The sequence below is a fragment of the Phocoena sinus genome, chromosome 11 (genome assembly GCF_008692025.1).
Source record: "Phocoena sinus isolate mPhoSin1 chromosome 11, mPhoSin1.pri, whole genome shotgun sequence".
Classification (NCBI taxonomy): Eukaryota; Metazoa; Chordata; class Mammalia; order Artiodactyla; family Phocoenidae; genus Phocoena; species Phocoena sinus.
This window is the reverse complement of record NC_045773.1, coordinates 91,319,437-91,339,568: the sequence shown is the minus strand read 5'-3', so window position 1 is coordinate 91,339,568 and position 20,132 is coordinate 91,319,437. Positions and strand designations below refer to the sequence as shown.

Sequence of the window (20,132 nt, the reverse complement as noted above, 5' to 3'; positions counted from 1 at the left end):
TCATAGTAACCAGAGCATCCCATCATGTCACTTTGCCTTCCCCCAAAATGGGGCACCCACAACTCCATGCATCCCCCACTGAAGTCCACGATCCCAAGGGGATCCATAATCAAGTTCCTACGGGAACTTTGCCTGGCAGAGAGGCACCGGGGGCCACATATCAGGCGGACAGAGTAATCCCGTGAGGAAGCCAGTGTCTGAGATAAAGTGTGGGAAAGAACCGAGATGATGTGCATACTGGAAGAGGAAGCCTGTAAGACAAAGGGAGATAAGGCAGTGTGACAGCCACGAGCCGTTTACTCTGCATCACATAAGGGGCTAAACTCAAGATCCAAGTTTTTAAAAATTTCCAGAGACTGTTTTAAAGATGCCTTTGAAGGTTCGGCAGGGGGTGAGGCAGTGCTAGTCTAGCTCCCGAGACTGGCAAATTTCACACAATCCCAGAGCATGGCGGATTCAGCCTCCAGCTCTAAGAAGGCCACTGCTTTTCCTTCCTTTTCCCTAAAAGGAAAAGAGCACTGAGGCCTCTAGGGCTGTATGCAGTGTCTCCTCCTCAGAATGTGTCCACTGGCCAGAGATTCCCAGACCCGGCGTCTCAGAATCTTCTAGGCAATCTTCTCCTGCAGAGTCCCAGGGGGAAGCTCACCTACCCTACCGCCAGCCTGTGAGAGGAGAATTAAGGGCTACTGAGACCACGTGATTCTGCCTTGAGAAGTTTACACTCTAACTGAAAACACTGCAGGGAAACACGGCAAGCGGTGAAAGATGGTCCACGCTGGTAAAATCTCTGAGCACCTTCTTTTGAAAGCAACGCTTCAGAATCCACTCACGTACATTAACCTTTTCATCCTCAAGGCAGACGAGATCTACAGTGAGATTCACCAAGACCCCAAACGCTGATCTTAGAGTCAGATCTGAGCCTGAGTCTCAGCTCTGTCACCCACCAGCTGTGCGACGCGAGTAACATAAACTCTCAGAACCCCTTCCTCATTTGCATGATGGCAGCAATAGTCCCGACTTCACATCATGTTTCAGGTTCTTAGTGCGGTGCTTGGCATGCAGGAGAGACTCAATAAAAAGAAAACGCTTTCACGCCGTGTGGCACAACACGTCTACAGATCTGTGACAACCGACAAGACAGAGAACGGCTTTTTTATAATTTCATGATTTATCAAAGGTGTGGGAGCTTTGTGTTCCCTTTCTCCACCCACCAAAATGAGGTGAGAAAAATGAGAACAAAGTAAAACCATTTACTGTGAACACTTAGATAATACAGATAAGGGAGGAAAAAACCCCAAATAATATCAATCAGCAAAAGTCCCACTAATAAGCACTTTGAACATTTTGGCTTCTACGGCTCCAGGCTTTCTCCTATGCTCAAGTGTACAGACTATATTATGCATATGCTTACATAAATAAAATTATATACATACAATTTATTCATAACATTCTATGATAGCATTCGTATTGTTCTGCAGTCTAATATTTTCCTTGTTATATTGTAAACCTCTTTTAACGTGAATAAATCCATCTCCATCATTAATTGTTTAAGAGCTGCAAGAGGACTGCGCTGAAAGAATGAACCACTAAATGCATATCTGCTGATTTACAGAATCTATCAGTGTCCCACATTTGTGAGAAATGACTACACCTGGGGTAGTGTGTGGTTCTTTTGCTTCTATATTTTCGGTAAGAGTCAGAAAGACAGCTTGTTGTGACCAACTAGAGGCGTGGGATAGGGAGGGCGGGAGGGAGGGAGACGCAAGAGGGAAGAGATATGGGGATATATGTATATATATAACTGACTCATTTTGTTATAAAGCAGAAACTAACATGCCATTGTAAAGCAATTAAACTCCAATAAGGATGTTTAAAAAAAAAGGAAGAAAGTCAGCTTGTATAAATGTCAGAAGTCTTGGGGACTTCCCTGGTGGTCCAGTGAGTAAGACTCTGCGCTCCCAATGCAGAGATCCCTGGTTGGGGAACTAGATCCCGCATGCCACAACTAAGACCCAGCGCAGCTAAAATAAACAAACAAACAAATAAATAAATATTTTTAAAGAAATAGCAGAAGTCATAACAAAATAGTGTTTTGGTTTGAGTGCGTGTAGCTGAGAAGAATACAAACTAGTACATACACCACAGAAGAATAAAATCACAAATCACAATATTCAGTGAGTATCCAGTATATTGAAAGGGGACAACATTTTAAAGACTAGGGCTACTGGTGGATAGAAATGCCTATTTCAAGTGTGAAATGATGTCTGAAGTTCAAAAAGTGTCCCTGTTTTTCAGCCTGATTATGGTGGAGTGACTTAAGGATACAGAGAAAAGTAAACTGAAAATTGTAAACCCTTGAGTGAACCTAAAAATCAGAATCACGCTATATGAACTTGAAAACAAAAAAAATCAGAATTTATCATATTTAGAAGATATCAAGAGTTGGAATGCTCATGTAGTCTCAACATTTCTAATCTAACTTCCTTCTCAAAGAGAACGGTTGGTTTGGTAAAAACATATGTGATACAGCTTAATTGAGTCGTACGACAGACACATCGTTGTCCTTGATTGAGAAAATTGTGCCATACCTGTAACTGTGACTGACTAGCATCATTTCAGGAAAATACTACTTTTGGGGGGAAGCTGGGGAAGTGAATGTATCCCCACAATCGGCAAAATGTTTAGAGCGAATTCTTCCTCCAGTTATGAATGTAACCCTTTAAAGTACTGCCAACACTGCTCCTACAAGCAGGCAGGAGGTGGGGGACTGCCAGGAAGCAGCAGAGAAAGAAAGACAGGACATACTGTGGCAGCAGAGAAATGCCAAATCAGATACCAGTGGAAAATCCTGGAGAGAACAAACGTGGAGAAACATGGAGCTTGATTTGTGAAACCAGTTGATAACTCCTCCACATGCTATACCTTCCAACAAAAGTTCATGCCTTGTCCAGCTTATGCAATTTTTAAAGAAAGTGACAATTTATGGTGGGCCTCATGCTCTTAGAAGAGATTTCTACAGTTCTATTTTGACCATGAGAAATAGAATCAACATTGGGAGATAAGAACTCAGACCTTAAATTTTAGCACTGGATGCAATCAGAGAAAGCATCTCTTCAACAACTTCCACTAGGGACTTTACTGTATCAAGGAATATGGACTGAGCTACTTTTAACAGATCTCTTTTTATGGTACAATTCAGGAGTCTGTGAGATGTTCCTAGATCTAACCATGAACTTCTTACAGGGACAAAATTTTTGCTTTGCTTCATTCTCTTGTGGTCACTGCTTTCTCCATGAGAGAGAACCACATGGTCAGGCTGTGTTGTGTGCTATATAACGTCTCTTTTATGCAGGGAAACCTAATGATACACATTCTTAAATTTGCTTTCAAATTTGCTTTTGCATCCCTTGATGATGTACATGGGATGGCCCGGAGCACATTCTGTATAGCAGACCCAGCCATGGAAAATGATGGTTTAGATTCTAATGTCCCCATCTGATTGTGTGTCTCTGGTAAATATGACCTAGCCAGGAAAACTGGACTGATACTCTCCATTCCACACTCACAATATATTTTTGGACTACTGACTTGGGAAAATTCTGTCTTGCCATTGTATAATGTCATCCTAAGTAAGCACTGGATTTCTTAATATTACCTGCTACACTTAGTGGGTGGCTAATTATGCCGACAAGTTTTAATCTGTTATCTCTAATCCTCACAAAATCTCTGTAAAACAGTCCCATTGTGCAGATAACGAAAACAAGGTTCAAGACAAGTGACCTAGCCAAGGTCATATAACCAGTAGGTGACAAGGCAAGAATTCGAAGCAAGGTTTGTCTGGGTTTCAAGGCCAAAGAGAAAAGAGATGAGCACCATGGCACGGAGCATGTGTATGTCTACATGAAAGTCCCAGTACATAGCATTCTGTCAAACACAAAAGACAGCACTTGCTTCCACTAAATAAGCAGGTATTTCAGGTTATCAAATATACAGGGGCAGCAAGTGAGGATGTTAGAACAAAAGTCGCCCACAACACTGAGTGACAGGTCATGCTTTAGCCATCCAACAGGTGCTGGGCAAGCATTCTTCAGGGAGAGCAGCAGGACCGAAGTGCTGACAGTTGCAGCGACACAGAACGGAGCCTCGGCAAGTCGCTCTAACAATTACTTCGCATCATTCTGATTATGAGCCAGAAGCATGCAATCAACAGCACAGAGATGATCTTAAATTATCTCCATCAGCATTTTACTTCAGCTATCAAAGCGTGGCAGATGGAACATACTCTCATCTGACCTAAACGCGATGTTAATGACCCAAACACAAAGGATGTGCAGGAACAATAGTGGCACAAGGGCAGTGGCCTTGCTGCATGCCATTGGTTATAATAAATGCACTTTATTTCGTTCAACTTTTCCACTTACGACCTCAGAGTAAATAAACATTATTGATGTGTTTCTCATTTGATACATTTGTCCACAGTCTAACTCAATAGAAAGACTTAAGTAGGCTTACCAATTCTCCAGACTTAATACTGCATGTTGTACACATCTCTACAATCCAATTCCATTGTAAATTTTTGTGGGTATGCATCTCCTCCACTCAGTTGTGGCCCAGCTCTGAGAGCAGGGAATTTATGTCATTTATTTCTGTATTCCCAACATCTAGCCCTGGCATATATAGTAGACAATCAAAATACGCAGAAATTAATGAATTCTCATCGGACCATAAATAAGAAGGCATGCTTACTGAGTGCATGAATGACCCCCAAGTTGTTCTAAGGGCAATATCTGAATTCCAAAACTTGTCTACAAATTGAAAAGATGATTATAAATAGATACCATGAAACTCAGCAGATATCTGTTCATAGGGAGTAAAAACATACAAATACAAAAATAAGGAAATACTGCCCTCATATTAACTGAAGAAAATCATTTGCAAAGGGATTCTCACCAGACTACGTTCAACATTAAGGCCTGTAACTTAAGGAGGAGAGAGTATTTTGGGAGTGGTTTCCAAGGGGAGTAATTAAAATCACTATAGGTTAGAGAACCAGATCTGGAAGCGAAATACTGATTATTAGATTACAGGGGAAAAAAGAAGTCAGCTTTCCTCCTCAAAAAGTAAAGGAAAATGGCTACAAAGTTTTCAACAGATCGGCACTATTACAACCAATGCCTATCACTTCACGAACCGTCGGGGCAGTAAGACTCTATGAAATGGGATAAGGACTCTCTTTTGCCTTTAGATAAAGATTATATCTACAGCAAAATGTGGCACTTCACCAGATTCATCCATCACTGGGTCTCACCAGATTCATCCATTATTGAGATCCTATTTGGATTGTACAAAATGGTTACCCTGCCACTCTGTGTGAGAAAGTGACACAGGTAGATGCAGATGTCACTTCAGGTAGATGTCACTCCTGGCTTTATGATTTCCTGGGTGTCTGTGTTCGTGGGTGAGTATGAGTGTATGTGTGTGTGCAGGTCTAGAATTTCCAATGATCTCAAAGGGTTTTATATATAATCGTTCAAATTTAATATTCTTGAATTGCCAAAACACACGGTATAAACCCCTCAAAGTCAGTACCCATACACCTTCACCATTCTTCTAGCAATCAGCATAAGTTCACTGCATGAACGGCCAAAAGGTTCAAGAGAAGGCATAACAAAATCAGCAAACCAACAGCACCTCTAAATTCCAAAACTGGCCAATCCTGCCTTAGCAAGGCTGCACCTCTGGCTTGGAGGGAGGGGTAAAAGAAGCAGGATGCTATTTTTAGGGTGAAAGCAGCAAGTTTTCTGTGTTCTACACTTCAGGGCCATGTGCCAGCAGTCTAACTCTTCTCACTGCAGCTAAAGATCAGAGCTATTTCACCAAGGTTCAGTATAAATAGGGACTATCACAGGGGAAAGGCAAGTGTCAGATACTATGACTTTAAAAAGTGCTGCCTGTGTTAGAAACATCTCAGTCACGTCCGGCAAGCAGCCCTGGTGATGCGCGATGCGAAAGTTACTGCCCCAATCAAAAGCAAAGGCTTAATTAAAGAACACAGTTCTGGACACAAAGTTGGAGTTCAGTACATTCTCAAAAGCCATACTATCTTATAGCTACGTGAGCTTTACAGCTCTCAAACTGCTCCACTATAGCGTGAACGGTCAGCCATCAACATCACTATGCTATGTTTTAAAAATGGTACCTCTTTAAAAAAAAAAAAAAAAAACCAGGAATCCCAGTTGGTTTAAAAGAATTTTAAAAAATGGTACCTCTTAAATGTCCAGAATAGTCAAGGTCTAGCAAACTTTTCTGGTAAAGGGCCAGACAGCAAATGCTTTAGCCTTTGAGGGCCTGACAATCTGTCAAGACCACTCAGCTCTGCCACTGTACCACAAAAGCAGCCATAGACAATACTATACATATGGGCATGGCTGTGTGCCAATAAAACTTTATTTATAAAAACAGATGGAGGTGGGATATGGCCCATGGGCCAGAGTTTGTCAATCCCTGGTCTAGAATATCGTTACACTGGGCACATAAAAGACAGAGTCTCTGTTTCCTCCTTTTCCCCAAAAGAGATTTTATTTTTACTTATTAAAAATTGTCAGATGACAACATCACACGCTATCCAAAAACAGTGACTGGTCCATTTCTGCAGTATTCACCATTGAACTTCCTTCACAATAAGCAGGAAGGGCAAATCTTTCAATGTCAGATGGAGTTTTTCAGAGTGGCAAGTCCCTGCGCATTTATCTCTGCATGACACACTCGCAAAGGGAATAGGCTGCCCCAGAGAACCCTGCATAAGTGCTCAGTAGTCTACTGAAGCAGTGCCCTATCTAGGCAAGCAGGGAGACACCTGTGCGAGGGCAAGAAACAAACCACCTGATTAAAAACAGGCAAAGGACCTGAACTGACGTCTCCCCAAAGGAGATACACAAATGGCCGACAAACATATGAAACAATGCTTAGTATCACTAATCATGAAGGAAAGGCAAATCAAAACCATAATGAGATACCACTTCACACCTCTTAGGATGGCTCTTATAAAAACAAACAAAACCAGAAAACAACACTCACTGGCCAAGATGTGGAGAAACTGCAACGCTTGTGCATTACTGGTGGGAACATAAAATAATGCAGGTACAGCTACTGTGGAAAACAGTATGACGGTCCCTTAAAAAATTAAATATAGAATTACCCTGTGATCCAGCAATCCCATTTCTGGGTACATACCCAACAGAACTGAAAGCAAGAACTTGAACATACATGTATACATCCATGTTCACAACATCCTTATTCACAAAACCCCAAAGGTGGAGGCACTCCAGCGTGGATGAACAAAACGTGGTCTGTACACACAATGGAATATTATGTGGCCTTAAAAAAGAAGGAAATTCTGACGCATGCTACAAATGGATGAACCTTGAGGACATTATGCTACATGAAATACACCAGTCACAAAGGGACATATACTGTACGATTCTACTTATATGAGGTACCTAGAGTCATCAAATTCATAGACAGAAAGTAGAACGGCTGCTGGGGCTCAGAGGAGGGGTAACGTGGGGAGTTCGTGCTTAAGGGGTTCAGAGCTTGAGTCTGGGAAGGTGGAAAGCATTCTGTAGGTGGATGGTGCCGATGGCTGCCAACAATGTGAATGTACTTAATGTCAGTGAACTGTACATTAAAAATAATAAATTTTAACTGATGACTAGTAAGAATCTGCTGTATAAAAAATAAATAAAATAATAATAAATTTCATTTTATGTCTATTTTACCACGATTTTAGAAAAAGAAGAGCCTCGTCGTGATCACTCGGCCCTTTAAGGGAGATTTTCAGGTGATCTCTTTGGGCCAGATTATCCCAAGGAGGTCCAGGTCAGCCATGATGAGAGGGCTCGTTTACAGGAGGCAGCTGAGGAATTTCAACCAGGCTTGAAAATTACAATTTGACAGCCTCCACATCTAGGGATCATTTGGAGTAGAAGAGAATATGAGCGCTCCTATTGAAACAGAGCAGGACCCAATGGTCCTTCCCTCCCCCATGGCCTCCACCCGCTTTTTGTCTGTTGAAAAATTTTAGCCAAAGAATAAGTTTAATCAGAGAAGTGAGAAAAGGCAGAAGCGAAGGCAAACAAATAGGACCAAATAATAATAGTTTAGTCGTTAAGCATAGTCAAGGAACCTTTAGTTCCTCCTCAAGGGCTACAGATAATATTCTGAACCATATCCTTTGAGCTGTCTTGTAGATACTGAAACCCCACCAGGTGGAAGAAGTTTAACTACATGATGACCAGCCTGTAGCCATGACATAAGCTGCCACCATTCCGAGAACTGGCCTCAAGGAAATGGAACAGACCAACCCTGGAACTGAAGATTAACTGTGTACTTAAAACAATCATGGTGATGCTGATCAGACCACCCCGTGACCAATTAGAAGATGACGGGCAGAGCTGCCTGTGCTGCTTCTGCATGCACACCCCTGAAACTCCCCTTTAAAAGCTCTTGCCCACTGACTGTCAAGGGCAGGGTCGACAGTCGGCCTTTGGACACGAATCCACCCCCGCCCCCCAGGTTGCTGGTCTCCGAGATAAAGCAAACTTTCCTTTCCACCAACCCTGACTCTTTATTGGCTTCTGAGTGGCTGCAAACAGCCTGGCCCCACCTTCGGTAACACTGACTCAGAGTGAACTCGGCACCTAATATCTGTTCTATGGCCAGAATACCTGCACTATTCTCTCCTGAATGCTACAACCTCAGAGATTCAATATGACCGTGGGTCTGGAGTATAGTCAATGACGGGTGAGAATAAAAGGAAAGTTTACCTACTCGATGGAGAGACATAGGAAAGAGCAAAGAAAGGGAAAAGAAATCCCTGTAAGTAAGGCAAAGCCACCGTCTTTTTTTGTTTGCGGTATGCGGGCCTCTCACTGCTGTGGCCTCTCCCGCTGCAGAGCACAGACTCTGACGCGCAGGCTCAGCGGCCATGGCTCACGGGCCCAGCCGCTCCATGGCATGTGGGATCTTCCCGGACTGGGGCACGAACCCGCGTCCCCTGCATCGGCAGGCGGACTCCCAACCACTGCGCCACCAGGGAAGCCCACCACTCTGTCTTTTAGGATGACGGTGAAAACCTACAATCTCCAGCTATGATAAGAGAAGTTGGCCTCCCGAACCCCACTCTCGTTGGTCACAGGTGTCTGACCACTTTTAGTTGACTCTCTTGAAACGTAAGCTTCTCTGAGTCTAATTCTGCACAGCGCTCAATATCATAGACCATGCACAAGAGGTGACCTCATGAAAACTGTCTGTATGTGCACAGCACTCTTCCAGGGAGTACTCAGGTATCCCTACATCCTTGCAGAAGTCAAGCTAATGGAGGGCTGCATTACCTACTACAAGCAGGATGATACCGAGTCATGGTTTCTCAGCTGAAGGAAGATGATACCACTTCTTCCCATATTCTTGATAAGAAATAGGAAGATTCTTTCAAGTCGACCCCAACCATAAGGAAGGAGGAAAGTCCTACAGCCACGTTGCTTGTATATGACATTGACGACCTCCCTCAGGTGATGACGGATCTTCTCCTACCCGAAACAAGGGGGAAGGCTAGGTCATTTTCTAACTCAGTTATCCAGAATGGCCATTAGAGGGTCCCAAATATCCCAACTAACTACAACATTTTCTGACTATCAGAGCTTCAGCCAACATGATGTAAAATTCAATTTTCGTTCAAGGGCACACATCTCTATTGTAACCTTTTTTTTTTTTTTGACAGTTCCTGTCAGAGAATTCAAAGCACTGAAGGGAAGTGTGTACATGGGGGAAAAAGAACTGCTGGAGGAAAATAATAAATTCAGGGCAAGGGTATATACCAGATTTTTAGATAGCTAAAGCCATTGGTAAACAGGGAAATGTTTAATAACCAGCTGGAGGGAAGAGAGGAGCCCTGGTTTGTAGCGTCTGCAGATTTCTGTAAACGCTCCCACCACGACCGACTTCAAGCTAGCAACACGATGCCAGCCTGTTCTCAATATTCCTCGTGAGAACCGGTGCAAGCCGGCTCCAACACATCCTTGGCTGAAGCCCATTTCCTTCATCCCACCAAGATCAACAAACCCTGTTTCATATCTGAAATAAACCCAAAGCTAAAGTCCTTCCTTAATTCCAGGCCTCTTCTCAGGCACTAAAAGACATCTGTTCACACGTCCACATCTTTCCTTCCAGTCTCCCCATCCGAATGAACCTAGCTCAAGCCCAATTGTGTATAAGAAGCCTCAAATGCTCTTCGATCGCACTAGCTTTTTAATTTTCTGTGGCACTTTTATAATACTGTCCCCTCTTGGATTCTAGAGGGTTGGGTTCCATGAGTGCAAGAGATGGGTCTCACAGCGCTTAGCCCAGCATAGAGTCTGACCTGGATTGAGCTGAATGAAACCCACTGACTTGACCAGCTGGGCTGACACTGTCCAGTGGGCCCCAGTGAGCGAGGCTCACCAGCTAGGACCCTATGAGCAACGGAGGAGGACCTATTGGCACAAGGGTGCTCACTACTCTACACACCTAACTTCCACAGCAGGGAGGGAGACTAATATTTGTTGAGCAGGAAATTTCTGCAAGCCCCAGTGCCCAGATCTTAGTTTCTAACACCGTTTCCCAGTAAATGGAACCAGGGCTCTTTGGAGAAATGGCAGATTGTAGAACTGGGGCAGGGAATATTCAAGATGAGTGTGAAGGGGATGTGAAGGAAGGAGGGAAGGAAAGAGGGAGGGAGGGAGGGAGGGAGGAAGGAAGGAAGGAAGGAAGGAAGGAAGGAAGGAAGGAAGGAAGGAAGAGGAAGGAAGAGAGGAAGGAAGAGAGGAAGGAAAAAAACAAAGCAAAACAAAAAAACCAAAAACACAATGATGGGGGCATATCAAAGGAAAACAGACCTACCAATGGCCAATAAAAAAGACCTACCAATGGCCAAAACTGGAACAATTTAAGAAACAAGATAAATAACATGGTATAAGATTATAATCTGAAGTATAAAATAAACACTCATGAGTTTATACTGATATAAAGAAATGACTGAGTAAATAAGTAAATGGGGGAGACTAGACAAATCTGCTGTGCAGAAGGACTTGGAATAATTCATGTGTCAATAGATATACACCCTCAAGGAGGTGGAAGGCAGGCAGCTCCCCGCCCCTAGGTGTGGTTCCTTCCAAAGAGTATAGTATGAAAGGTGTGGGGAGGGAGCTGTGTGGGTGAAAAGAGTAACTCTGAAGTGCAGAAACAGGACAAACATCACCTCAGCCAGGTGATCAAGGTCAACATCGACAGTGGTAAGTCACGTTGACAGCACGTGCCCCTGATATACACGACATGATGAAAATGGCAACTTACCAATTTTGAGGAGTACTGATCATTTTGTTGAATGTCCTTCAGCTAGGGTTTTTCTAATCATAACAAAAACATAGGAAAAACCCCAAGTGAGGGACATTCCGCAAAAATGATCAGCACTCCTCAGAATTGTCAAGGTCATGTCAAGTCCGAAAAATTGTCACATTTTAGAGGATCCTCAGGAGAGATGACAAATAAATGTATCAAGGTGTTCTGGATGGGATCCTGAAACAGGAAAAGGACATCAGGTTAAAAACTAAGGAAATCTGGGCTTCCCTGCTGGCACAGTGGTTGAGAGTCCGCCTGCCGATGCAGGGGACACGGGTTCGTGCCCCAGTCTGGGAGGATCCCACATGCCGCGGAGCAGCTGGGCCCGTGAGCCATGGCCGCTGAGCCTGCGCGTCCGGAGCCTGTGCTCCGCCAACGGGAGAGGCCACAACAGTGAGACGCCCGCATACCGCAAAAAAAAAAACTAAGGAAATCTGAATAAACGATGGACTTTTTAGTTAACCATGATTTTTAAAATTTCTGCCGGGTACTCTGTTAGGTGATTTACATATATCATTTTGCTTAATCCCCAAAATGCTGATCAATGCTTTCATTCCCATTTTACAGACGAAGACAATGAGGAGAAAAGAAAAGATAGAACTATTTTGCCCAAGATAACAGAGTTAGCAATTGGTGGAATTCCAGTTGAAACTCATGTTGAACTGTTCTAAGAGCTTTAGAAGTTTTAGCTCATTAATCCTCACAACAGCACAATAAAGCGAGTAGGACTATTATTATTCCCCTTCCTGGTGAGGAAACTGAAGCTCAGAGAGGCAAGGTGAATGTTCAGGGTTGCACCGCTGAGGCTGATCATCATGAAAAGGTTTCTCAGAAATTGCTTACCTGACCCCAATACAAATGTATCTGATTATTTTGGAGCATCTCATTAAAAAAAGTTAGTTTCACGATTTCTCCTCTTAACCTCTTTCACAGAAAATCCCACCCCCTCCCCCACCCACAGTGCAAGACAGCACTTTTGCCAACGTGCTGCAATTAGGCTATTAAGTAACAGACATGAGGCCAGTGTTTATTAATTAGCAAAAAGCCATAGAGGATATGAGCTCTAGACTGCAGAGTTTTATATTCCACACGGACCCTCCAAATCGTGTTTGTGGCTTGGATGGATTTCAACACTTGTCCTTATCACAGATCAAAAACACATCCTTATTGCTCTGGTCAATAAACATCTTTTAAATAGTGCATTCATAATAAACATATCTATTTCTTTGATAATTTCCATGAACTTGGTTATTTACTCACTCAGCCTTCAATTCTTACTTGATCTTAGCTACTTTAGGACTTTTTTGTTTGTTTCACATGAAGTTTTTCTTGAGAGATAGGAGTTAATTAAATGATTTAGGGAAAATGTGCCTCTTCTGACTCCAATACCAGATTGTTATTATCTTTTATGAAAGGTAAAATCTATTCCAGATCATTTTAAGTGTGCACCGTCCTGAGTTAGATGCTTGACAGATTCATTAGCGCCGGCAAATGTTCAAGCTGCCAGAACATGTCCCTGCTCTCCTGCTCTGCAAACCGATGGCCTCGTCAACTGCCACAGGAAAAAAGTATTTCTATTCTGCCAAGTGATGCCACCAAGGGCAAAAGCCAGCTCTCTGCTTACCCTCAGGAAAGGGCTCTTGTGCATGAGTGTGTGTACGTTAGCAATGACTTCCTAATCAGAATACAATCACGGTACAGGCAAAAAAAAATAGACGTTTGGTATAGGAAGGGAAAGGTCTTACTTCCCAGGAGTGATGCTGAGACTCACCACATTCTCCCAATCTGAGTACAGTGAGTTTAAAGGCAACTTGCCAGATTAGGACATTTGATGAAACGCTTTGAAAGAATTAAGCTCCTTCTACCCGCACAAGAAATATACCTCCTTGGGACAGGAATTCCCTTCTCTGTGCTCCTGATACCCTGACAGTGAGAGGCTGTAAGGGGTCAGGGCACCAACTCTGGAGCCTATGCCTGGGTCTGAATGACCTTGGACAAGTTATTTAACCTCATTGTTCTCAGATGCTGGACTTGCATAATAATGGTTGTAAGGATTACAGGATTAATACATTAAAACGCACTAAGAACAGTATTGTCACATAATAAGTACTATACAAGCATTTGTATAAACATACACAACAAAACAGCTCATTGCTACCCAATGATTCCAAAACAAGTATTATAACCTACCCTCCCCCCACTACCTGCCCCCCCTCCCCCACTGCCCTTCACCTGCCTACATGCTCAAAGTCTGTTCATTTAAGACCTGCACCTATTCCAATGTCATAAGGCCTGGTCTGCAACCACAGGGATGCTGGCAGACAGAAACTCTTATTTGCCAGGCTAAAGTGTTTATCCAGATTAAATGTATAGCTAAAACTATAGAGTTTACCTCTCCTTTTTTATTTTTTAATTTTTTTTAACATCTTACAGTCTTATTCTTTTTTTTTTTTTTTTAATTAAGTAATTTATTTTTGGCTGTGTTGGGTCTTCGTTTCTGTACGAGGGCTTTCTCTAGTTGCGGCAAGCGGGGGCCACTCTTCATGGCGGTGCACGGGTCTCTCACTGTCACGGCCTCTCTTGTTGCGGAGCACAGGCTCCAGATGCGCAGGCTCAGTAGTTGTGGCTCCTGGGCCTAGTTGCTCCGCGGCATGTGGGATCTTCCGAGACCAGGGCTCGAACCCGTGTCCCCTGCATTGGCAGGCAGATTCTCAACCACTGCGCCACCAGGGAAGCCCTACTTCTCCTTTTTTAAACAAGGGTTTTTTGCATGCATATTTTATCATCATGCTTACTTCCTCTCTTTTCTTGTATTAAAAAATCTTTTCATCTTCTGCTCTGTCCCACCCCACGATGAATTTTTTAAAAAGGAAAGAAAAAGCACACTAGCCAACTAGCTCAGAACTAAGTATCTTGCTCTGAACCTCACATGGACAGTATTATACACTGTCATGGCAGTTTAACAGAGAAATGAAGTCTAATGAGAAGAGATAAGAGAGAAGCAGAGATAAAAGAATTCTTGAAAAATCAGCCCCAATAGTCCCACGAAGGCCTGGGTGGGCTGAGAGCTTATTAATATGGACTGCCTCTCAGCAAGGGGCATGTAATTCGCTTGCAGTAGTTTCCTTAAAACTATGTCACCCTCACACCGATTTACCTTTAAACAAGGACATTCTGTAACCAGGGATCCACCTATGTGGCTTAGTCATCCGATGGGCCTCAAGGTCACCGACTTGAGTAACACGATGAGAATGACCTCATTCACCCACTATAGAGCCGTTATATCACCGATCAATACAGGAGGCCTCTGCACGTTGTCAACAAAGCCTTCTCCAGGGAGCACCCTGCATACACATCAGAAACAAATTACACCCTCAAAGGCAGATGACACACGGAACACAGAAAGCTCCTTTCTGTAAGGCAAAGCCTTTGTTCGGTGCGAGAGGAGCGCCAATCCATCCTCAAAAAAAGGGAGAAAGGAGAGAATCTTTGACATGACGTTTCTCTTGCCTTTCCTCTCGAACACAGGATGCATCTTCTGGGGGCTCACGAGGCAGGAGGGAAGATAAGAATGGAAGTACGATTACAAGGGACTGTGATGCTGAGGACCGAGAAACAGCACACCTGGCACATCCATTAACAACGTGCCTTACAGCACCAATTTCACAAGGCATGGTGAAATAATCAATAACAGTAACAATAATAAATGTGGGGGACTGCTCACCATGTATTAGTCATTGTTCTAGTTAGTTTACAAATATTAGCTCTAAATTTAGCTCGCTCACAACCCAATGCCATAGGGTCTATTATCATCCCCACTGTACAGATGGGAACACTGAGGCACAAGGAAGTTAAATAAGGGGCCTGAAGTCACATTGGTATGTGGTTGGAGTTGGGATTCAAACCCAAGCAGTTAGGCTCTGGAGTCACTATATTAAACTGTCTAGTTAACACCATCACCACCAGCAGCAGCACCAAGAAGTTATCTTTGCACTTCTTCTGCACATGCTTTGTCTCTCTTCTTGGAATAACCGTCCCAAACATTTACTTATGAATTTCTCTCCCAGCAGAGCCTTCCACAGGGGAGATGTTCAATGCATGTCTGTGGAGTGAAGGGACAAATCACTGATTCTAATTAATCCTTCATTCATTCTGTGAGACAGACAGAGAACTTACGATTAATCTTGTTTTCAGATAAGGAAAGTGAGGCTCAGGGAAATCAAGCGACTTGTCCAAGGTCAGATTGCCTAGAATATGCACTCTTCCACAATTTACCAGTAGTTTTTAAATTTTAAAAACCATGGGACTTTCTTTTTCTGATAAAGTATTTTTTTATTTATTAATTAATTTATTTTATTTTTGCTGTGTTGGGTTTTCGTTTCTGTGTGAGGGCTTTCTACAGTTGCAGCGAGCGGGGGCCACTCTTCATCACGGTGAGCGGGCCTCTTACTGTCACGGCCTCTCCCGTTCCAGAGCACAGGCTCCAGACGCGCAGGCTCAGTAGTTGTGGCTCACAGGCTTAGTTGCTCCGCGGCATGTGGGATCCTCCCAGACCAGGGCTCGAACCCGTGTTCCCTGAATTGGCAGGTGGATTCCTAACCACTGTGCCACCACGGAAGCCCCCACGGGACATTTTTAAGAAAACAAGATCTATATAACCTCGAAATATAACAGAGATAAAGGAGAGAGGCCAAGTGCAGCGCACGGGCCTGGTCTCTCCAGAGCCTGCAGGGCTTTGCAGAACGCACTTGGAGAAGCAGTACAGCATCCTGCAGTGCTGCCAGGACATCCGACCCAGAACAAAGCACGGGAGAAGAGGGGACTCTGCCCAAAGCTCCCTAAACTCCTAGAGAGCGCAACCCACCTTTTCCCTCAAGTTCCACAGATCTACTGACTCACGGAAGGAAGCCCAGGATGGCATTCCTTCTCCTTCCTAAGCATCAGGGTTCGCCTCCTTTCCCCCTCAACAGGGCGAGGCTCACCCATTCTTCGCCTCTCATGCATCTCTTTCTGTTTCCTTCTTTGGAGCTGTTCTGTATCTGTTCCTGTTGCAGCCCTGGGGGTTTCCCCTACTGGTAACTGGAAAGGGGGCAACCTCTTGTGACCTAGTTTTTCATCACCAACCAGAGCAGGAGAAGGCAAAGCATGCTCAGGGCTTTTTTTTTTTTTTTTTTTTTGCGGTATGCGGGCCTCTCACTGTTGTGGCCTCTCCCGTTGTGGAGCACAGGCTCCGGACGCACAGGCTCAGCGGCCATGGCTCACGGGCCCAGCCGCTCCGCGGCATGTGGGATCCTCCCGGACCGGGGCACGAACCCGTGTCCCCTGCATCGGCAGGCGGACTCTCAACCACCACGCCACCAGGGAAGCCCCATGCTCAGGGCTTTTGCAAGCTGCTCCTGAGGACTGAACATCTTCGAGCAGACCTGGAATTCTTCCATGGCAGACTTCACGGTGGAGGGAAGGTTGGTCAGGGAGAAGGGAGCAAGCTTTCAAGGAGAGTGCTGCAGGCGGACCTGCACCTTGTCGCAACCCGTCACGCGGAATCTCAGCGGGCGGAATGTCTGAGCTGGAGGGGACCTCGGAAAGCCGTGGGTCCAGCCTCCCACTTAACCAACAGGCAAACTGCCTCTCACTCACGTAAGCTGACTTGGCCAAAGCTAGACACTGGCATGGCTCCCACGAGGGACTTCTGACAGTAGGAGGTGACTCACAGATGGAACCAAAAGGACTTTCTCGCCATGTCAAACAATGAGAGGCAGTAAAGCACTAAGGATCGGACTGAATTCACGTATGCATCTGTGGAAACCATCTCTTAAGATCTTCTGCAAAAACTAAAAACTGCATCACTCAGAATTACTTGAAGCCTCGTCAAGTGCTTTAAGGCCCTGTAATGTGAGGTGCAACATGGAGACACATTAAAAAAAATAATAATAACCTTTTCCCACGGCCTCCATCGCTGTGGAATACCTAGTGGGTGAACGGGGGAGACGGGAGAAGAACCCAGGCTTCTGATGGGCTCCCTGTTTCTGCTCGAATGTGTGACACGGCCACGCCATCATTAGCATACCCTATTTGCATTCGTTCCAGGTGAGATTTCATCACTGCCTCCTGTTTATCCATTCCTTGATATAAATCTAAATCGCTCCCTTCAAATAGCAGAGAGCACTCTGCCTCAGTAAGCGGAAAGAAAAGATCATAGCAAGGGAAGCGCCGCAGCTTCATCTTTTCCCTCCCCTACACCTGCCCTGCCCCTCACGGAACTTTTGGTTGTTTCATGGCAGGGCTCTCCGTGGGAAGGAAACATGGTAGCCCTCCACAGTCCCAAATACCTCGGGAGCCTCTGCTAAGTCCTACTCTAGGTGAGCCCTGGCGCCTTCACAGCAGCCAAATACAGTAACTCACAAGGAGGAAAAAGCCTACAATTTTTGTTTTTTTAAAGGCTACAGTCATGTGTCAGAACCTGGAAGAGGTCGCTGGGAAACAAAAAACGAATTCTTTACAGAAAGAGAGGCATTAAAATACCGCATGTCCACACATGATCTTTTGGGAATGACATTCAAACACACGGGACACACCAAGCACGCGGGGCCACAGCACTTTCTGCTCGTTCCTTCCCACTGTGGCCACCCCTCGTTCTGTTGGGGAAGCAGCATGTCACCCGAGCACCACTTTTCCTGATGAAAAGTGATTTATGGTGCCTTTTCCTGGGAAAGGAAAATTGATCCCATCAGCTAGAAGTTTATATGTAAAAGTGCTGTTTCTAATTCTTCGCACTTTGGGATCAGATACATTTTTTTTTCCTCCTCTGTGTGTATTTTTAAAATAGTAAAAATCTTCCTAAATGACAATCTTTTATCAGCTTGCACCTGTGCTAAAGGAAGGTTCCGTAGACTCTAAAGGAAAGCGTGCTGAAAGAAAAAGAATCTTCAATTACCTATAAATTCAACTCTCCAGTGTCCCTCCAACCAGGGCACATGTCACAAATTTTATCCAGTCATTCTGTTTTCCTATGTCCTAACCACGACAATTTCAGCTATTTTCTAAAGAAAGAGTTCAAGTGCGGTCAGAGCTCAGAGGAATTGAGCTGTTTTCAAGCATTACTACTTGAGTGCTTTCAGAGCTTCATGTTTGAGTTAAAGATGAACTCTTAAAAATCAACTCTAACTTCTGGGCTTGGGGCTAGAAGCCAATGACATCCCCTAGGGTCACCGAAGATGCTGCTTGCTGGTTAGACTCGTCCTGGTGGTGCTTTAACATCTTAGGCCAAAAGTAACAGAGACGGTCACTCCTGAACCTGACTCAGTTATGGGATGTGAAAACACCACAAAATTTAATGTCTTTACCAATAATTCCTCTCCACTATGCGTTCGAAACAAGATGCTCAGAGAAACAGTAGGGCACTGGACCCTGAGTTAGATAACTCCAGTCCTGGGTCTGCCATCAGCCTGACAATGGAAACTCACAGAATTTCTCTGGGTCTCAGCTTCTCAATCAGTAAAACAACGGGGTTAACGGACTTCTAAGATCCGTCACAGACTCCCAGCCTCTGCTTCCACGATCCTCGGCTTTCCCTTTGCCAGCAGGGACGGAGCGTGTTAGGAAGGTTGTGCCTTTGGCCCCAGAGGAATGTGACAACGGCCTTCCTTGCGTTGTTCCCACAGTAACCAGAGCCAGCTGTCCAGGCCGGCCGGCCAAGTTAGGGCGCAAGATTGCACACAACTAGGAACTCCACTGGGAGGACTGGGTCTCCAGATTCCCCACCTTCTTCAGGGCCCTTGTCAGCAGGTCGGCACAACCCTGGGAACATAAGAACGGGTCTGTGATCTTTATTAAATAACATCTGAGGGTTTATCTGGAGTGTAGCCACCACCATTTGGGACGTCCCCTAATCACAGTTAGAGGATTCAGGTATATCTTTACCTTCCTGGGTCTATGCACTTCTCTCTGGGGTGCTATGGGGTCGGTGTCATCTAGAATTAGTAAGTATTTTCCAAGCATGTTGGCACGTTCTGACACTAAGGCAAAGATCCTGGGACTCAAGTGAGACTGAAAATCTCAGATGACATTCTCATCTGAAAATCTTGGGGTGAGCCAAGATCTGTAAACATGCTTCTGAGCAGGACCCACCATGAAGGGTTTCCTTGTTGCCTGCAGCCTGCATCTGAGCTACTATTAAGGGAGGATCATTGGAAAGCATTACCATTATTTTTAGCTTTTGTAGGAGGGAGGAGTTTTTGAAAGGGCAAAATGGAAAGGAATTTAGGGCAAGGGTGGAGGGAGGAGAAAAGATTAGGAAAAATAAAGACTTTCAGGAGAGATACGCAGCTTCCTCCTCCTTTCTTAATATACTGGCTACAGCATCAAGGATTTGGGGTCCAGATATCTGGAGACAAAGAGGCTGTTGGACGGAAATCATTTTCCTCTGAGTGTGGAAAATGTGCCCTCCATGCCCTGGGATTTTTCACTTCCTCAACGTAACAGATGAGGCCACTCATAGAAGCTTTCTTGGCAAAGAGTTTGGTAATTCACGTTGGATTTGAATGCTGTTTTAACTTTCATAGATTCCCAAAGAAACACCCTCTTTGGACCTACAGAGATCATGAATGTTCCAGATTAACAGGAGATGAATGAATTCCTCTTAAATGACCTTGTAACTTTAAAAAATAGCAAGGTGGCGTCCAACAGCTTCTGGGGAGACC

The 20,132-nt window shown here is 44.4% G+C and overlaps 1 protein-coding gene across 7 annotated transcripts in view; it reads right to left on the bottom strand.

Annotated features, from left to right (window-relative positions):
* ATXN1 (ataxin 1) overlaps positions 1–20,132 on the bottom strand; it is a 406,204-nt gene that overhangs the window by 199,706 nt on the left and 186,366 nt on the right. The window lies entirely within an intron of this gene.